Source organism: Bos indicus, chromosome 14 (assembly GCF_029378745.1).
Source record: "Bos indicus isolate NIAB-ARS_2022 breed Sahiwal x Tharparkar chromosome 14, NIAB-ARS_B.indTharparkar_mat_pri_1.0, whole genome shotgun sequence".
Classification (NCBI taxonomy): Eukaryota; Metazoa; Chordata; class Mammalia; order Artiodactyla; family Bovidae; genus Bos; species Bos indicus.
Window position 1 is genome coordinate 40,814,579 of NC_091773.1, and position 19,819 is coordinate 40,834,397.

Sequence of the window (19,819 nt, forward strand, 5' to 3'; positions counted from 1 at the left end):
TATGATTTCTCACTGCTATTTTACCTTAAAAAAAGAGTAAGCAATCAAATTTCCCTAGCCCAAATATCATTCTCCTGCTAGTTTTGCTTTTGAGATGCAAATCAATTGATGACTATAAGACTTATTCTATCCCCCCAGTAAAAAGTAGTATTCATACTATGACAGTAGTCATTTGTATTTAATTGGCTCTTATATGTGTTGACATATTTGAAGATGTATTAGGACATACATATTTTGAGGCCAGGGGCAGCGGGCGGGAGGAGCTACCCCATGCCCCTAAGCTCAAGGCCAGGGGCGGCGGGCGGGAGGACCAACCCTACGTCCAAGGACCCGTGGCTGAGTGGGCGCAGGAGGGCCTAGAGGAGCTATCCCACGTTGAAGGTCAGGAAAGGCGGTGGTGAGGAGATACCCCTCGTCCAAGGTAAGGAGCAATGGCTGCACTTTGCTGGAGCAGCCGTGAAGAGATAACCCACGCCCAAGGTAAGAGAAACCCAAGTAAGACGGTAGGTGTTGCAAGAGGGCATCAGAGGGCAAACACACTGAAACCATACTCACAGACAACTAGTCAATCTAATCACACTAGGACCACAGCCTTGTCTAACTCAATGAAACTAAACCATGCCCGTGGGGCAACCCAAGACGGGCGGGTCATGGTGGAGAGATCTGACAGAATGTGGTCCACTGGAGAAGGGAATGGCAAACCACTTCAGTATTCTTGCCTTGAGAACCCTATGAACAGTATGAAAAGGCAAAATGATAGGATACAGAAAGAGAAACTCCCCAGGTCAGTAGGTGCCCAATATGCTACTGGAGATCAGTGGAGAGATAACTCCAGAAAGAATGAAGGGATGGAGCCAAAGCACAAAGAATACCCAGCTGTGGATGTGACTGGTGATAGAAGCAAGGTCTGATGCTGTAAAGAGCAATATTGCGTAGGAACCTGGAATGTTAGGTCCATGAATCAAGGCAAATTGGAAGTGGTCAAACAAGAGATGGCAAGAGTGAATGTCAATATTCTAGGAATCAGCGAACTAAAATGGACTGGAATGGGTGAATTTAACTCAGATGACCATTATATCTACTACTGCGGAGAAGGAATCCCTCAGAAGAAATGGAGTGGCCATCATGGTCAACAAAAGAGTCCGAAATGCAGTACTTGGATGCAATCTCAAAAACGACAGAATGATTTCTGTTCGTTTCTAAGGCAACCATTCAATATAACAGTAATCCAAGTCTATGCCCCAAAGAGTAATGGTGAAGAAGCTGAAGTTGAACGGTTCTATGAAGACCTACAAGACCTTTTAGAACTAACACCCCAAAAAGATGGCCTTTTCATTATAGGGGACTAGAATGCAAAAGTATGAAGTCAAGAAACACCTGGAGTAACAGACAAATTTGGCCTTGGAATATGGAATGAAGCAGGGCAAAGACTAACAGAGTTTTGCCAAGAAAATGCACTGGTCATAGCAAACACCTTCTTCCAACAACACAAGAGAAGACTCTATACATGGACATCACCAGATGGTCGGTCAACACCGAAATCAGATCGATTATATTCTTTGCAGCCAAAGATGGAGAAGCTCTATACAGTCAGCAAAAACAAGACCAGGAGCTGACTGTGGCTCAGACCATGAACTCCTTATTGCCAAATTCAGACTTAAATTGAAGAAAGTAGGGAAAACCACTAGACCATTCAGGTATGACCTAAATCAAATCCCTTATAATTATACAGTGGAAGTGAGAAATAGATTTAAGGGCCTAGATCTGATAGACAGAGTGCCTTATGAACTATGGAATGAGGTCTGTGACATTGTACAGGAGACAGGGATCAAGACCATCCCCATGGAAAAGAAATGCAAAAAAGCAAAATGGCTGTCTGGGGAGGCCTTACAAATAGCTGTGAAAAGAAGAGAAGTGAAAAGCAAAGGAGAAAAGGAAAGATATAAACATCTGAATGCAGAGTTCCAAAGAATAGCAAGAAGAGATAAGAAAGCCTTCTTCAGTGATCAATGCAAAGAAATATAGGAAAACAACAGAATGGGAAAGACTAGGGATCTCTTCAAGAAAATCAGAGATACCAAAGGAACATTTCATGCAAAGATGGGCTTGATAAAGGACAGAAATAGTATGGACCTAACAGAAGCAGAAGATATTAAGAAGAGATGGCAAGAATACACAGAAGAACTGTACAAAAAAGATCTTCACTACCCAGATAATCACGATGGTGTGATCACTGACCTAGAGCAAACAAGCTGGAATGTGAAGTCAAGTGGGCCTTAGAAAGCATCACTACGAACAAAGCTAGTGGAGGTGATGGAATTCCAGTGGAGCTATTCCAAATACTGAAAGATGATGCTGTGAAAGTGCTGCACTCAATATGCCAGCATATTTGGAAAACTCATCAGTGGCCACAGAACTGGAAAAGGTCAGTTTTCATTCCAATCCCAAAGAAAGGCAATGCGAAAGAATGCTTAAACTACCGCACAATTGCACTCATCTCACACGCTAGTAAAGTAATGTTCAAAATTCTCCAAGCCAGGCTTCAGCAATACGTGAACTGTGAATTTCCAGATGTTCAAGCTGGATTTAGAAAAGGCAGAGGAACCAGAGATCAAATTGCCAACATTTGCTGGATCATGGAAAAGCAAGAGAGTTCCAGAAAAACATCGATTTCTGCTTTATTGACTATGCCAAAGCCTTTGACTGTGTGGATCACAATCAACTGTGGACAATTCTGAAAGAGATGGGAATACCAGACCATCTGATCTGCCTCTTGAGAAATTTGTATGCAGGTCAGGAAGCAACAGTTAGAACTGGACATGGAACAACAGACTGGTTCCAAATAGGAAAAGGAGTACGTCAAGGCTGTATATTGTCACCCTGCTTATTTAACTTATATGCAGAGTACATCATGAGAAACACTGGACTAGAAGAAACACAAGCTGGAATCAAGATTGCCGGGAGAAATATCAATAACCTCAGATATGCAGATGTTACCACCTTTATGGCAGAAAGTGAAGAGGAACTCAAAAGCCTCTTGATGAAAGTGAAAGTGAGAGTGAAAAAGTTGGCTTAAAACTCAACATTCAGAAAATGAAGATCAAGGCATCTGGTCCCATCACTTCATGGGAAATAGATGGGGAAACAGTGTCAGACTTTATTTTTCTGGGCTCTAAAATCACTGCAGATGGTGACTGCAGCCATGAAATTAAAAGACGCTTACTCCTTGGAAGGAAAGTTATGACCAACCTAGATAGCATATTCAAAAGCAGAGACTTTACTTTGCCAACAAAGGTTCGTCTAGTCAAGGCTATGGTTTTTCCTGTGGTCATGTATGGATGTGAGAGTTGGACTGTGAAGAAGGCTGAGTGCCGAAGAATTGATGCTTTTGAACTGTGGTGTTGGAGAAGACTCTTGAGAGTCCCTTGGACTGCAAGGAGATCCAACCAGTCCATTCTGAAGGAGATCAGCCCTGGGATTTCTTTGGAAGCACTGATGCTAAAGCTGAAACTCCAATACTTTGGCCACCTCATGTGAAGAGTTGACTCATTGGAAAAGACTCTGATGCTGGGAGGGATTGGGGGCAGGAGAAGAAGGGGACGATAGAGGATGAGATGGCTGGATGGCATCACTGACTCGATGGACATGAGTCTGAGTGAACTCCGGGAGTTGGTGATGGAGAGGGAGGCCTGGCATACTGCGATTCGTGGGGTCGCAAAGAGTCGGACACGACTGAGCGACTGATCTGATCTGATGAGTTAATAGAATTTGCATACAGTAGTTTTCATAAATATTATTCTAAAATTCACTTTCATTTTTTAAGTACCTGAATCCTATTTTCTTTAAAATGAATTTTAATGGGATATCTGATATACAAACATACAAAGATAGAACTGATTTGAGAGAAATTATAGAATTCACAAATGTTGACTCACTCTCCCCCTCTGCAACCCCACCCCATAAGCGTACTCACCACCAACACTTCTTTTCCTTTCAGATTTGATTTGATGGATCAGGAGCAGAGATGTGGTGAAGGAGGTAATGGAACAATCTGACTTCCTCAGTAAGTTATTAATGAACCTTACTAGGAGGGAGAATGAGTCAAGCAACCCACAAGTTATTCTCATTAAGGGCTGGTGTTATGTCCTAGAAGCATGATAATTTTGCTTCTCCCACACATTCTTACTCTTACTTCCTCTGGAAGATCAAATAACATCTGAATATATTGGAATTGTTTTGCTGGTAAGTTATAAAAATCTAATTCAGAATGACTTAAATTATAAAGAAAAACTTATTAGCTCACATAACTGAAATTCCAGAAGTAAACTGGGTTTTGAATGGGTTTGATTTTGTGGTCTTTGCAGGGTGCTAGAAACCCAGTGTCTGTGTATCTCTATATTCTGCTTTTCCAGAGACTGCAAGACCTATCCATTTAGTAACTCCCCCTTGTAGTTGTTAACTCTCCCTATATGGTTTGAAAGTGTCTGAGGCCTTTCCGGTCTTCACATGCATATACTCCAATTCAAATGAAGTTGGTCTTCCTAGTAGCTTTTAGAACATCCTAAAACATACAGTGATTTCTCAAACCCAGAAGCCTCATCATGCATTACCTCTTGCACCATTGGATTTAATTAGTTTTTCTGCATATGCTTATAGCCAGGAATGTGATTGCTGGAGTTCAGTTCCTTTCAAATGATATAACAAAATGAAAAGAGGGAGTTATCCCAAAGCAAATACAGCTAATATCATTGGAACAAATGGGAAGTAGTTACTAGGAAACAAATAGACATGTTCATAATGGTTCATCACTTTGACCAACCATTGAAAAGTGAATGTGTAACTTTCTCAGTTATGTCCAACTCTTTGACACCACCTGGACTGTAGCCTCGCAGACTCCTCTGTTCATGGAATTCTCCAGGCAAGAATACTGGAGTGGGTAGCTATTCCCTTCTCCAGGGGATCTTCCTGACCCAGGGATCAATCCTGGGTCTCCTACATTGCCAGCATATACTTTCTTTATCATCTAAACCATCGTCCATACATGTTATTTTTCTTTCATAAATACGTGCAAAAGTGTTCGTGCCTGTCTAAAATGCATTCACATCTTAGCCAAAGTAATGCTATCTAAAACATCTACTTCTTGAATTCAGCTATAAGTCAAGGTTCTCTAGATAATTGTGCACCCCTTTCAGTCATATGGAGATTCAGTCCTTAATTGTTTTAACATCTGATGGACAAAATGACATGTTAAATTACCTTCTGTCAATATACAAGTGGAGATGGCAAACTTCCATTTCAAAATAAGAACCAGGCACTTAGTTCATATGGATATCATTAATATTTGCTTCCTAGTAGTGGAGAAAATTTCTTTGTCCACTGATTTGTTTTTCCTGAATTTGTCCTCCTGGAAGATCTTTTTATCCAAGGTTGGCAGTTGGGAAAGAGATTCTATTCAAGCAGCCTTATACTTGTCTTACTTAAGTGATTTTCAAAAGGAAGTTCCCACAGATGGCAGAATGTCTCCTAAAAGTGTTTGGGAATTTTTTGATTATCTCAGTCATTGAAGTTACTACCAGAATTTAGTGGAATTGTTCCACTGAAAATTAATGAACCTCTTTGGGTTTAATTTACTGTGCTTTGAACTAAATATTTTTAAATAAGTACTGATACAAAATTAGATTTGTATACATTTTATTAGTAACTTTATTTTGGAACTATTTCATATTATTGCTACCTCATAGTCTTTTTAGGCAATAGAATTTCCTGTATAGAAAACCAGTTGGAAAGGAAAGTGAGACCAACACAGATACAGTTGAATGGCTCAGATAAAAATGATCAGAAGAAGTTGCTTTAATTGTTAATTTTATCACTACTGAAAGGGATCAGATGAAGAGAGAAGTCAGCAAGATGGTAAAAAAAATGTGGTTTCTATAAGCTATAAATGGCTATTGTAAACTTTATTGGAGTAGAACAGCCAAAAGGCATTTTAAGAACAGAATTTGTTACTGCAGTTATTTCTGAGGTTGTTTACAATTGTAACGTAAACTCTTCTTCTCTGTTCCCTCAAATTTCTAAGTAAAATCTACTGTGCTCCTGGATACTCTTAATGGTTCTTGTTTTATTGGGTAAAGAAGACTAGAGACTGGATTTCACAACGACAAACATATATACAAAGATTCCTGTGGTGATGTTTATAGATGATATGAGAATCTGAGTCTACTTTTTCCCACTAAAGTATTCATATAAAATCTACATAAGGCCCTCTATATCCTGGGGATTTAGATTGGAATTTCTAGGCAAGCTTGATATGTATTTTGTGAGTTCCAATCAGTCTATCCACATTAAAGAATAAACCTTAGATTACTATAATTAAGTTTTACATTTTCCTTGGAGAGAGAGCTAACTTATATTTATATATTTTATTTTAAATATAACTTTATATTTAGGTTATACTTTTGTTAATATATAGCTTCCTTACTTGGTTAAGCATCCAATGTTAAACATGTTCTTCTAAGACATAATCAATATTTACATTTAAATAATAATTTTGAAAGAAAAGAAGCTTCATTACATTTTGTTTTTTATTTTTTATCATAGCCATTTCTTATCCATAATCATTAGATGTTTCATTGTTGCCTAAACCTGAGATATCTAAAACAAGCACAGAGAAGCTAATCATTCATCTCCTCTATAAATGGGTTCCCCCTACTCTTGTGTTCACAAACAAAGCTAAAGGGAATTGGTCCTGAAATGTTGTAATTTTCTTCAACTAAAGTATACACACATTTAGTCATTAAATGCCTCTGAATTATCCAACTCATCTTTCATAACTTGAGTTGTTGGATGCATTAGAAATATTTTCGCCTTTGACTTTCCAAATGGAATTTTTTATTTTAGTCCTTACTTCTGCCATATCCCTCTCCTCATATACATGCAGCACACACACACACCTACACACACACACACACAAACATGCATGTATTATCTCTTGCTGCTCAAAGGTTGTTATTGTGAGGTCGCTAAGTAGTGTCTCGGAGAAGGCAATGGCACCCCACTCTAGTACTCTTGCCTGGAAAATTCCATGGACAGGGAGCCTGGTAGGCTGCAGTCCATGGGGTCGCTAAGAGTCGGGCACGACTGAGCAACTTCATTTTCACTTTTCGCTTTCATGCATTGGAGAAGGAAATGTCAACCCACTCCAGTGTTCTTGCCTAGAGAATCCCAGGGACGGGGGAGCCTGGTGGGCTGCCATCTATGGGGTCGCACAGAGTCGGACACGACTGAAGTGACTTAGCAGTAGCAGTAGCAGTAACTAGTGTCTGAATCTTTTGCAACCTCATGAACTGTAGCCTGCCAGGTTCCTGTCTATAGGATTTCCTAGGCAAGAATACTGGTGTGGGTTGCCATTCCCTCCTACAGGGGATCTTCTTGACCCCAAAGGGAGATTCTTTACTGCTGAACCACCTGCTAAAGTCTTACTTATCTTCAAATTTAACTTATCTTATTTGTATTTCAAAGTTCACTTTCCCTTGTAATCTCCCTTTAATGTTTGATTCATATTATATCATGAATTAATAAGAAATGGAAATTGAGGGTCATTCAAAGATCAAAAGATTCTCTTATTTTTACTAACTCTTCTGCTTGTGCCCAGCATTATTTCTTTATTGTATGGTTGGTTGGGTGAAACACAGGTGTTACATACAAGTGTTAAATAATAAAAATACAATGCATCTGAAGGTATCTGAATGTATCTATAACTTGAAAACTTTGTTAAAAAATTATTAAACTTGAGGCCAGATATTCAAAACGTAGTAAACGCAAAAGTGTTATGACTGTTAAAAACTAAAAGTTTCAGACATTGAAATTTTGCTTATGTCAGTTTTTTATCCTTTGAATTAATTTTTATAAAAGGACTATGCTATTTTCAACATTATAATATAGCTATTGACTGCCTTTAATAAAAGAGTTTGCTGTTAGAATAGAAAGAAGGGAAATGGAATTAAGCAGTTCCGTGACATCTATACCAAGAAATTGGGAAGAATATAGTCGATTTTAAGCCAGGACTGAAAGCCTTGTTATAACTTCTCAGAATGAACAAGATGTACTTTCAAATGAGGTGACTACTACTTCAACGTCCTGACATTCTCTGAGTCATGATTTATTACTTTAAGGCTTTTTGTGAAATTTCTGAGCTGATTTCACAGAAGTAGAGTTTTATCTTTTTATTTTGTGACCTTGCAGATCTCCTATAAAAGGGACATAATTCATAAGGCAAAAATAGGAGAAACTGATAATGAAAATGAGAATGTCTGCATCCGAACATACAAGTCCATGGATTTAAGTAATTTTTCTTTGTGTCACATCATCTACTACTGTCAATTTAAGTAGCCCATTTATTTGTATTAATTAGATTTATATGACCATAAGTTAATATGATGAAAATTGAAATTAACTGGTTCACTAAGTAGGGTTTTAATCTTTTTAAAACATATATAAGAAATTGCTTTTAGAAAAAGGATGCCTTATTATACATATTTTACTTGCAAGTATTAAGCCTAACTTTTTTTTTATGATGTGGAGATATCCATGTTTGGTATAGCTATACTTTTCTTTATATTGCTTATGTTCTCAAACTGTATGACTGTACATAAAATGGTTACCTCCCTAGGGATTGTGCCTGTGGTGTGGATGAAATTGACATTTGATTGTCCTTTGAGTTTTTTTCGGGCTAGAGTCATTGTCGTGTGACATGCATTTGAAGACTATCAAATATTGGCAAAATATGTGTAATGTGGGAGGTGGGGATGTCACTGCTACTCTGTTAACTTAATCACACAGTGGACTTGCACACATTCAGTCAGCTTATTAACCACTTCACTAGCATTAGAATCAAACAAGGAGAGATACTATGTTCTGTCTGTTCACACAATTCTCCTTGATGATTTTAAAGAAATTGTTCTAAAAGAGGGCATATGAAAAAAAAAACAATTTTAGAGGTATCAAAAAATTAAAATCACAATGTGTTACCAATGACCAACTCTTCAAATAACTCTAGATTAATTAGGAGCAGTGACTGTTTCATCACCGAGGGTTCATTTAACCATATCTAAAGAAGATTTTAGTTTTCACCAACTGGGGAAGTTTTACTGTCATTTTGTGGGTAGAAGCCAGGGGTTCTGGTAAACATTCATAGGGCACAAATCAGCCCCACAATGTGGAATTATCCAGCCCAAATGTCAATAGTGTGAGGTGGAAAAGCCCTGCTCTAGAGAAACACACTTCAGTTAGAGGGAAATGATCTACCTTCTAGGAAAAATGCCAATTTTATATTCATTCTTATATTTTCAGTACAATTGAAAACATAGTTTATCATTTGTTGATAAGAATCCTGCGGCATGACCTTTGATGATAAATGAGTGACAATCACAAGTAAAGATTCCTTTCATATCTTAGGAGTTGTTTATCAGTGTGGAGGCTTCCAGCTGCAAATAACAGAATTCCTCATCCAAACTGGATTCAATAATAGAGAAGTTTGATATCCTACATAATAGGAAGCTTAGTGGTAGTATGGTTCCAGAGTTAGTTTAGTTAGTTGCATCAAAGACCGATATATTTTTTCCCCTTCTCTGTGGTCTGTTATCCACAATGTTAAAGCATACTGGTGCTAGTTTCCCTATGGTCATGAAATATGTGATCTTTCTCTTAGCCTCATTGGTCCAACTCAGGTCACTTGTTTGCGTGTAGACCAAAGATATTTACTGGAGGCATGTCATGAATAGATTGGTCAGGAAGAACATATGGAACTTGTAAAGGAGACAGAGTTTCTTGTTGCAAAATTGTGATATTGGTAGGAGAAAAAGAAACAAACAAACATGGCAATGAATCATGAAGTAATGTAACAACAGCACTTAGATATGACAGAAAGTAGGAAGATATGATATCTAATAGATGTTTTAAACTTGAAATTTCCATGAAGAAGTCTAAATTCCCACCCCAACCCAATCCACTGTTTAGAAACCTCATAAGTCACTCCAATCAATATTTCCCATTTTATCACTTAACAACTTCCATTTCCTTTCCCAGAAAATTAGGAACAATCTTTGATATATCAGTAGCTCCAATACCACACAGCAATTTCCAGCAGTATTATTATATAGGTTAGTGCAAAGGTAATTGCAGTTTTTCATTGTTGAAATTTGCTGTTTGATATTGGAATACATTCTTAAATAAATGTGGTTATGTAATATATCATTGTAATGCATATATCTCACTTTATTTTTTTGCTAATGACTTATTACTTGCTGTTTATTTTATATTTATTTCAGACTAGGGAAATGATGTTAGACAAAAAGCAAATTCAAGCAATTCTCTTATTCAAGTTCAAATTGGGTGGTAAAGCAGTGGAAACAACCCACAACATCAACAAAGCATTTGGTGCAAGAACTGCTAACAAACATACAGGGCAGTGGTGGTTCAAGGAGTTTTGCAAAGGAGACAAGAGCCTTGAAGGTGAGAAGCTCAGTGGCCAGCCATCAGAAGTTAACAACAACAATTGAGAGCCACTGTTGAAGCTCATCCTTTGGAAACTACAGGAGAAGTTGCCAAAGAACTCAACGTCGACCATTCTATGATCATTCAGCATTTGAGACAAATTGGAAAGGTGAAAAAGCTTGATAAGTGGGTTCCTCATGAACTGACTAAAAATAAATTTTAAAATATCATCATTTTGAAGCACTGTCTTCTCTTATTCTATGCAACAACAACTAACCATTTCTCGATGGGATTGTGATATGTACCAAAAAGTGGATTTTATACAATAACCAGCCATGACCAGCTCAGTGGTTGGATTGAGAAGAAGCTCCAAAGTCCTTCCCAAAGCCAAACTTGCACCAAAAAAAGGTCATGGTCACTGTTTGGTGGTCTGCTGTCCACCTGATCCACTACAGCTTTCTAAATCCTTGTGAAACCATTACATCTGAGAAGTAAGCTCAGCAAACTGATGAAATGCTCCAAAAACCACAGTGTCTGCAGTAAGCGTTGTCAAAAGGGCCCAATTCTTCAAACATCGCTGGATCGCACATTGCACAACCAATGTTTCAAATGTTGAATGAATTGGTCTACAAAGTTTCGCCTCATCTGCCATATTCACCTGACCTCTGGTCAGCTGGCTTCTTGAACCACTTCTTCAAGAATCTTGAAAACTTTTTGCAGAGAAAACACTTTAACAACCAGCAGGAGGCAGAAAATGCTTTCCAAGAGTCCATTGAATCCCAAAGGATGGATTTTGATGCTACAGGAATAAACAAACAGTTCTCATTGGCAAAAGTAGGTGGATTGTAATGGTTCCTAGTTTAATTAATAAAGATGTGTTTGAGCCTAGGTATAATGATTTAAAATTCATAGTCCCAAACTGCAATTATGTTTGCACCAACCTAATAAGTAGATTTGTAATTCATCTTCCTGTAGCTCCTCCCCTCCAAATATATTAATTTTCTTCACCTGATATCTTGATGGACTGCAGTTCCAGACAGAGAGAACCATTGGCAAAGAGACTCTGAATTTGAACAAGGTTGATGTATCTGAAGGATGAACTGAAATGCAGCACATTTGAAAATATTGAGTTTTCCATTACAGATCTTAACACAAATGGCTCCCCTTTTGTCAAGCTAATCTCAGTGGAAACTCTACCCACTTTTAAAAACTTCTCTGAAAACTCAATCTAAAATAGCCCTTGCTCCAGAAGTTCTGTCTCATAGCTATCTTATTTCCCAAAGCCTTGTCACTCTTTAACATTGTTTTGCTTATTTTACTTGTGAATTTTTGTCTATCTCACAAGAATGAAAGATGCATGAGAGTCTAGATTATCTGTACTGTGTTTGCTACTGGATTGATAATCTAGAATAGTGCCAGGATCTGGTAGGTACTCAAGTGTCTATTGGTTGAATGAATGAATACAAACGGCTATTCTAGAATGATTTAGGAAAGATCTATTCCTCTATCCTGAGTCCTTTCCCTTTCTAAAACATTTCTGTCACTTCTATTTTTTGTTCATCCATTCAAATATACATGAATATTTTGGGAAGGGAAAAGAGAAAAGAAATAAAATACCTATTATGATTTGCTTTTCAGCCTTTGATCATTAAGTCTTAGTCCTCAAAGAATATTTAAAGCTCACCTGTTTCATTCTCCCACCAGAAACAGTGTTGTCATGACATATCAAGCATGAAAGTTTAAGAGCCATGGATATAGGGGACTTCCCTGGTGACATAGTGGATAAGAATCATCTTCCATTGCAGGGGACATGGGTTCAATCTCTGGTCCAAAGAGATTCCACCTGCCATGGAGCAACTAAGCCCCACTACTGAGCCTACACTCTAGGGCCCATGACCTGCAAATACTGAGCCTGCGCACTGTAACTTCTGAAGCCATGTGCCTATAGACTGTGCTCCACAATAAGAGAGGTCACCACAATGAGAAGCCAGTGACCTCAACAAAAGGTAGCCCCTGCTTGGTGCAACTAGAGAATGCCCCTGCAAAGCAAAGTAAAAGAAGACCCATCTCAGCCAAAAAGTGAAAAAAAAAATTAAAAAGAGCCAAGGATATGGGTATGCCTGGACCTGATCTGTGGCTTGGGTGTAGCTCACAGTGTAGTGGACCTGAGGAGATGGATGAAGGACCACCCAAATGTGTGAAAACTCACAGGTATATCTGAATAGTCAGATCTAAAGAAGATTAGGACAGGCAAAGTCAGGAAACTCAAATCCAAAGTTTTTACAAACCAAATGACTGCAAACAGCAGTTTCAGGAGAAACTGAAGGTGAAGACTGAATAAAGATTCAGAAGAAAGGGAAGCTATTACAGAAAGTCTGCATCTCTACTCAAATGAATTTAAAATGAATTTGATAGAATGTGTGTAGAGAGATGATGATGTTCAATTGATTTAGTCCTTCTATCTCTCTGAATGAGAACTTTTCTACCAGTGGGTAAATTACTTAACAGGACCAAAGAGTTTTTTTTGTTGTGGGTTGTAGTACGTATCAGCCAAAATGAGTCTCTTTTTAGGATCACAAGCTACAAATATCCTATAATATCCTATAATTCTGAAGTTGTAAAAGGATGCCTCATCACCATATGTGGAAAATGTTCTGAAGAATTAAATAATTTCATAGGAAGTCAATATTATAAATTAAAACAAGTATCTCTGAAGATTAGGAAGACTGAGATGATTGATGAAGCAAAAACTAAATCTATAGCCAAAAATCTGTACTTTACAACTACATAGCCACTCTCACTTTCTATTCTTGTTGTTAAACTAAGTTTAGTTATACTTTGTCATTTCTTATAAGCTTTAGTATATAACAATTTTGAAGTATTAGAATTCTAGTTTTGGAAGGCAGTGTTAAAATATGTCAATGTTTTCTATATAATTTATTATTATTCCCATAATGTACAGACCCTGAGAAATACAATTATTGTGTTCTTTTAATGAAAATGTGTTTTCTAAATGAATTTAAGAAGCTTTCATTTATCTTCTCATTCCTATAAGAATATTCAGTATTTGGGTAACAATATATTTTTATGCATAGCACTCATCATCAAATGATTTTTTCTTTTATCTTAATGCTTATTTTTAGCTTATTGATATTAATATTTTCATTAGTTCAATAACATATTTATGTTATAGATCTATTTTTTTTCCTCAGAATATATAAAAATGCTGATGTGCTTCATTTTAAAGGGCATGCCAAGCAAAAGATCAGGTGTTCTGGGACACTGTAATTGCCTGTTCTGATTTCACTTGAAAGTTTTACTGAAGTCTGGTTCTTAGAAATCTCTTTTATAAGGTAAAAATCAAGTCGTTCTATATATTTTTAGATGCCACCATTCAGTTGCTGTCCATTCCTAACTGTTTGTTGTCTACACTTGTGTGATTTTTATGGTGCTGACTCATTTGTTCCCCTGTCTAGAGGAGAAGAACAGATGAAAAAATGTTCATTCACCTCCAAAGGTCACATTCCTGGTACATTTTTTCTGTTCTTGAACAAATACTGTAATGCAAAAGTTTTTTGTTTTTTTTTTCTCATTGAACAGGAAACCATCTTGGTCTCACTTTCATTTGTGACGCAGAGGCTGGAAAAGTATAATTAAGAACCAGATGGTTTCAGAAGTGCTTACTTTGGCCCATGTCTCACTGATACTCAGATATAGTCTAAATGAAAGCAAGCCTAGTTATATAACTTTGAAGTGGGTTGATTACATCAGCATTGAATACGATATTGCAAACTCTTAGCTACTTTTTTATTTTATTCATAGTGGAGTTTTCAGGACATACACCATCAGCTGTTAACTTGTTAATACATGCTATTTGTACTAACAATGTACTAACATTTTAAATTAAAAAAAAAAACATTAGAATTAGCAGGAACCTTGGTTCCAGATTTTCTATTGGGAATAAGTAGTCTACTACATTGTTAATATTGTTGACTTATTTCCTTTTAGTGACCATTCTAAAAATCTTAAAGATTTAGAAAACTATAGCAAGCTGTAGACATGCTTCTTTTTATTCTAACTTAGAGGTTTGTATATCATGTTCCATAAATGCAACCTATCACCTATTGTCTTGGAAATAACATTTACTGGGATGGATTCGTGTCCATTTATCTATGTCAGTTAAGTCACTAAAATGGCAGAGCTGACTAACTGTGAAAGAGACTCTATGGCCAAATAAGCCCCAAATATTTACTATTTGGTCTTTGATGTTATTCTTTAAGAATATGATGAATTTTTTAAGTTACACTTCAGTTCTTTATAATACATGTTTCACATGATTAATTTTAGGTGAAATGTAACTTTTTTATTTTCTCTCTTCCAAAATATGTCATCAACTTGTGCCTATTTTGCTTGCATATCACCACTTCTTCCAGAACCAACTCCAAAATAGTTAAAATAAGATTAATTGTGATATGCATGGAGAATTTTAATTGAAAATCTAACCTATGATGCAGAGTTTGAAACCCTTAAGATTTATATTTTTCTTTTTATAGAAAAAGAACATCAAATGATATATATAATAAACAAATAGAATAATGATTTATTCTTATTTCATAATTAGAACTGAGATATAATTAGCAAATAAACATAATTATTCATATTGGTTTATGTTGATTTATTAATGAAGTCTCTAAAAAATCATACTATCATCCTGATACTATTATTTATTTGTTCTATGCAGAATTATTTTATGCTAGAATTGTCAAAATAGAGATTTATGGCAATTAGGTGAACAGAGTTTTAGTCTATATTCAGCTCCCAAGAAGCAGAACCACTCTGGTCATTTCCTCAATTCTTGAGCAGTGAATGGAAGACATTTTCAGCAACAGGCAGAATTCCTATATTGGCTTCCATGCCTTAAGACCTAGTATTCTGGAAAGAACTAAGTAGAAGTATAGAACACCTACAGCAATATTGCTGATCTGGAAGAACTGTAGAAATGAAGCGGGGAGGAAGTGATTTTAACCACTGTCCCCAGATAACTGTCATGTTTAGCCTATAAAGAAAATGGGTGTATCTTGGACAACACTGGTGGATGCCTGCAAATTTAATTAGGAGGTGATTCAATTGATTGCCACTGAAGTTCTAGAAATGATGTAGTTAATGGCATAGGACAATACAACTTCAGGTGTCTGATACACAGTCGCCTCTTTTCCTCCACACCTATTTAAAAAGATTGCCAGAAGCATATTGCTAGAAGCAATATGCATTTACCTAACAATGTCAACAGTATATTTTTAGGATATTGATTCAGGATTGCTTCTCCTCTCCTGCTCTCTGCTATAAATCAGTCTGAAGCAATTTTAACTGTTTTGACATTGCTTAATATCACACTATTTTAATAAATTGATTATATCTTTTGAATAGGAAGTGGCAAGTATATTTACACCAAAGTAAATAAAACAACTTATTTACATTACATCATCTACTATTAAGTCCCAGCCCCAATAGTTGAAAAGCCTCTGAAAACTGGGGAGAACATGTGTCATTGTAGATGTGCTGCCAAGACCCATTTACTGAGCAGCCCATAATGCTGCCAGAGCAATAGATTCAGGTTATGCTCCAAGCTGCTCTACCAAATACCTTCTGACTCTGAAGATTACTTGAGTCTGTGGCAAGTAAAGATACAGCATCTGGAAAACCACAATTAGACCATAATATTACCTATCCCTAGGGATTTGGAACAAAGTCACACACTCATTTACAGAAAACTATAATCAATTCTTTATTTGTTAACTGGTCTTGGTAGAGACTGTACATCTGACACTAGGCTGTCAAGTAATTATACAATCTGAGTTCCCACTATGAACTGGGTATTATCAAGTTAATATTGGACGTGAGTTTGAGTGAACTGAGGGAGTTGGTGATGGACAGGGAAGCCTGGCATGCTGCAATTCATGGGGTCGCAAAGAGTTGGACACGACTGAGTGAGTGAACTGAACTGAACTGAACTGAAGTTAATATTATATTATATGCTATATTGCATATAAACACACAGATCTTTCAGAACTGCTTAAGAAATTTTCTGCAAGTGTGTGTGTATGTGTGTGTACGCACATGCATGCATAAAATATCTATCATAGTCCTGAAAGACAAAAGTGATTTGCTTGAGCGGGGGCCTCATACCCATAATATTTGCTCCTCCTCCAACACTTCCTCTCCCTCAATCCATACTTATATTCTCATGAGAAGTTCTCCATGACCAAATAAAGGAAAAGGAAAAAATTCAGGCCTGATTTACAGGTATTTCTGGAAAATATACTGGCATCATTGGAAGGAGAATATTATAATATTATATTTCTAATATAGTGTGTTTCCGAAAGACACCAGGGAAGAAATACTCTCTCTGTAGGAATAAGTTAATTAGGTACATTTATTTATTTACTCAGTAGCTTTAAAATTATTAGAAATATTAATAATCTTTACCGATTTGTGAGTAATGACTAATAGTTAATCTGATTGATAAGAATTTAGAACATAATTTTAAAAAAATGATGGCAAGGTGATTGGAGTAGAGAGATGTGAGTGGAGCAGATAGTGTGAGGACGTTTATATCCTGCATGGAATCTTATTAAAGGGAATTTACTAAAAGCTAGGTTCTTAATAATCATACGAACAAGGTGTTACATAGACATCAGTTAACCTCTTCCTCAAACATCCTTACTGTCTCAAGGGTCTCATGAACAAAATGTCTGTGGCATAGAAATGAAGAACATACATGATCTCAACAAAATGAATTTCCCCTGAACAAGATTAATCTTCTTACTGCTACTATGGAGAACCAACCTTCCAATAGAATAGACCAATGCCAAGCACTAAGTATGACTTGATGCCCTGGAGACACCAGCTAGCCATGCACTGGACTACGGATTACATTTGACTCCTTCCATCAGTGTATGAGAGTCAATCAATTCTCTCTTGAGAAAATTACACGTGTAATGGATATTTTTGCCTTCTTGGCTTACAATGCTTCTGACATCATTTCTATCCATGGTCTTACAAACTGCTTTATTCACCATCAGGCCAATAACAATTCTTCAGATCAATTAACAAATTTCACAGGAAACAAACTTGCAATTAGCTTATTCCCATGGGAATCATTGGTCTCAATTTCCATGAACCCCATCACCTACATGCCTACTAATAAGGGTTGATTGGTATCAGCTGTGAGGCAACGCCCTTAAAGGATTCTATCAGACTATGATTGATTCATTGACAATGGTGATATTTTCAATCATGGGGATATTTTCCCCATAGTTGGATTACATAGGTCAAGGTGAAAGACATGACAATAACTCTTCTCTATGCTACATCTGTGAACAACCAATAAGTTTTTTGTCCGAATTCCCAAAATTCTGAACATTTGAAGGTTCTAATTTCTAAGAGAGCAATGCTTCCACCAGACTACAGAGCAATTGTTCCACCGAGTATGAAGTCAAGACTGTTATCCAGCTGTTGTAGACTTCTCATGCCACAGATAAATAAAAGTTTAATGTACTAGTTGGGTTTATTGATCCTAATTAACAAGTATATATTCATTTGCTGCAACCCCCAGTGGTGGTAGAAACATAAAAAACTCTCTGGGGCTCTCTCTCCCATGGACAGAGAAACCTTACCTGCTAGAGTCCAAAGGATCACAAGAGTCAGACACGGCTGAGTGACTGACCATGCAGACATATGTAGCCTTCCATGACACAGTCCCTTCTCTTTTGGATAAGCTTATAATTGAAAGCCAATTGTTTATACCCTAAAGGATTAGTTAACTATACATTTACTTATAAAAGCCATAATGAAATTTCCAACATTATCTTATTGTTATAAAGCTGTTAAATTGCTTTCAGTATCATTGTTGCTTGCTGTTGCTTAGTTGCTAAGTCATGTCCCACTCTTTGTGACCCCACAGACTGTAGCCCACTAGGCTCTTCTTTCCAAGGGATTTCATGTTAGATAGCAGCCATGAAATTAAAATACGCTTACTCCTTGGAAGGAAACTTATGACCAACCTAGATAGCATATTCAAAAGCAGAGACATTACTTTGCCAACAAAGGTTCGTCTAGTCAAGGCTATGGTTTTTCCTGTGGTCATGTGTGGATGTGAGAGTTGGACTGTGAAGAAGGCTGAGCACTGAAGAATTGATGCTTTTGAACTGTGGTGTTGGAGAAGACTCTTGAGAGTCCCTTGGACTGCAAGGAAATCCAACCAGTCCATTCTGAAGGAGATCAACCCTGGGATTTCTCTGGAAGGAATGATGCTAAAGCTGAAACTCCAATACTTTGGCCACCTCATATGGAGTTGACTCATTGGAAAAGACTCTGATGCTGGGAGGGATTGGGGGCAGGAGGAGAAGGGGACGACAGAGGATGAGATGGCTGGATGGCATCACTGACTCGATGGACCTGAATCTGAGTGAACTCCGGGAGTTGGTGATGGACAGGGAGGCCTGGCGTGCTGCGATTCATGGGGTCGCAAAGAGTAGGACGCGGCTGAGCGACTGAACTGAACTGAACTGAAAGATTTTATTGAAAATAAAAATTAATGACTGTTCAGTTCAGTCGTTCGGTTGTGTCTGACTCTTTACTACCCTATGGACTGCAACCCACCAGGCTTCCCTGTGCATCACCAACACATGGAGCTTGTTCAAACTCATGTCTATTGAGTTGGTGATGCCATCCAACCACCTCATTCTCTGTCATCCCCTTCTCCTCCTGCATTCAATCCTTCCCAGCATCAAAGTCTTTTCTAAGGAGTCAGTTCTTCATATCAGGTGGCCCAAGTATTGGAGTCACCATCTGCAGTGATTTTGGAGCCCCCCAAAATAAAGTCTCTCATTGTTTCCATTGTTTCTCCATCTATCTGCCATGAAGTGATGGGACTGAATGCCATGATCTTAGTTTTCTGAATGTTGAGTTTTAAGACTACTTTTTCACTCTCCTCTTTCACTTTCATCAAGAGGCTCTTTAGTTCTTCTTTGCTTTGGCTCAGAGATTAAAACATCTGCCTCCAATCCCTAGGTCAGGAAGATCTCCCGGAGAAGGAAATGGTAACCCACTCCAGCATTCTTGCTTAGAGAATCCCATGGACGGAGAAGCCTGGTAGGCTACAGTCGACAGGGTTGCAAAGAGTCCGACATGACTGAGTGACTTCACCTTACCTCACCTTGCTTTCTGCCATAAGGGTGGTGTCATCTGTGTATCTGAGGTTATTGATATTTCTCCCGGCAATCTGGATTCCAGCTTGTGCTTCATCCAGCCTGGCATTTTGCATGAT

General features: G+C 37.5%; 1 long non-coding RNA gene across 1 annotated transcript in view; it reads left to right on the forward strand.

The window, feature by feature from the left end:
* The window catches only part of LOC139186811 (uncharacterized), a 34,295-nt gene extending 29,381 nt beyond the window's left edge, over positions 1–4,914 (forward strand). Inside the window, exon 6 of the long non-coding RNA XR_011570418.1 lies at positions 3,998–4,914. This is a non-coding gene — a long non-coding RNA (uncharacterized lncRNA). The remainder of the gene's footprint in view (positions 1–3,997) is intronic.
* The last annotated feature ends 14,905 nt before the right edge of the window (positions 4,915–19,819 follow it).